We start from the raw sequence: 1,856 nt of genomic DNA, 5'->3' as shown, positions 1-1,856 counted from the left end.
ACACTGGCCATTGGAGACAGACCACTGTGGTCACTGGTGTGCAGCAGGCTCTCTATGTTCATCCAGGCTAATGTGCAATACCAACATGTCAGTGTCTACTGATGGTGCTGTAAGCACTTTACACATTCCTGCTTTGGAACAAGAGACTCTGGTTAGACCAAATCCATTGCTTTTGAAGTTATTAAAGTCTGTTGGTGCCCCAAAAGACACTTATACTGTGAAAAAGGTCGTATTTTATTTTGGCCAATATATTATGGCTAAAAGATTGTATGATGAGAAACAACACATATTGTGCATTGCTCAAATGAACTTCTAGGAGATTTGTTTGGAGTGCCAAGCTTCTCTGTGAAAGAGCACACGAAAATATATAGCATGATCTACAGAAACTTGAGAGTAATCAATGTATCAGACTCTGGCACATCTGTGCGCAAGAACACATATGTCCTTGAAGGTGGGCATGAACCAAAGGAACCTGAGAAATATCTGCAAGAAGAGAAACCTTTGCCTTCTGATTTGGTTTCTAGACTATCTACCTCATCTAGAAGGAGAACAGTTAGTGAGACAGAAGAAAGTTCAGATGAATTGTCTGGTGAATGACAAAGAAAACACCACAAATTAGACAGTATTTCTCTTTCTTTTAATGAAAGCCTGGCTCTGTATGTAGTAAGGGGGTGTCTTGTGAAAGAAGTAATATCAGTGTCTCAACAGAGACTCCATCTAATCCAGGTCTGGGTGATGGTGTTAGTGAACATTCAGGTGATTAGTTGGCATCGGATTCAGTTTCTGATCAATTCAGTGTAGAATTTGAAATTGAATCTCTTGATTCAGAAGACTATAGTCTTAGTGAGAAGGACAAGAGCTCTCAGATAAAGATGATGAGGTGTATTAAGTTACTGTGTTTAAGACAGGGGAAAGTGATACAGATTCATTTGAAAAAGATCCTGAAATTTCCTTAGCTACATACTGAAATTGCTAGTACTGCTGTGATTAGCAATTCAAGAGTAATGGAAACTGTCTTACTTGAAGGATTATTGAAAATATACTTCATTCCATGAAATTAATCCTCATCTTCCATCACACTGCAACAGATGTTGAACCCTTCATGAGAACTGACTTCCTGAAGATAAAGTGAAAGATAGAGATAAGGGGAGATTCCTGAAAAACCTGAATTAAAAAACAGGCAGATGAGGGTTGAATGTACTTTATGGTTTTAGAAAAAAAAATTGGAAAATGATTCTGTAGTCATTTGTTGAAGAAAATAATGATAAAGTCACACAAGCATCCTAGTCACAAGAAAGTAAGGACTATTCTCTACCTCTGGGATATTATTAATAGCAGCCAAGATGTTAAAGAGTTTGAGAAGGAAGAAACACAAGACAAAGAAGAAAGTTTGTTACCTAGTTTTCCCCTTAATGCCATTGAACTTTGTGTGATGCACCAAGGTCAGACTAAAAGTGGTTGCACTGTTCACAGCAAAACAGGGCATCTTTTGTCCTGTTTCACATGAGAAAAGAAACTGAAGAAAAGAAATAAGCCCTGCCCAGTGTGCAGACAACCAATTTAAATGATTGTACTAATTTATTTCAACTAGCTAACATTCACAAAAGTATATATTTTTAATTCTAATTATATAGGCCTAACAATTTAGATAACACAGATTTTATAAATGTGTCAAAGCAAAAAAATATGAAGACATTGAAATGCAACTTATTTAAAGACTTTGTGTAAGGAGGAAAAGTATGGAAAGATTCAATATTTAAAATGTAGATACTCTGAAGTTCTTTAGTTTCTCTCCTCTTTCAGAAATTCTTATTTATATTTGGTGTTATGTTATATAGGTAAAAGTGTACCACTGA

General features: G+C 35.9%; 1 pseudogene; it reads left to right on the top strand.

Annotated features, from left to right (window-relative positions):
- Nucleotides 1-70: 70 nt before the first annotated feature.
- On the top strand, nucleotides 71-1,591 carry LOC101574758 (annotated as a pseudogene).
- Nucleotides 1,592-1,856: the final 265 nt, after the last annotated feature.

Source organism: Octodon degus, unplaced genomic scaffold (assembly GCF_000260255.1).
Source record: "Octodon degus isolate 3935 unplaced genomic scaffold, OctDeg1.0 scaffold00040, whole genome shotgun sequence".
Taxonomy (NCBI): domain Eukaryota; kingdom Metazoa; phylum Chordata; class Mammalia; order Rodentia; family Octodontidae; genus Octodon; species Octodon degus.
This window is presented reverse-complemented; position numbering and strand designations above follow the sequence as displayed.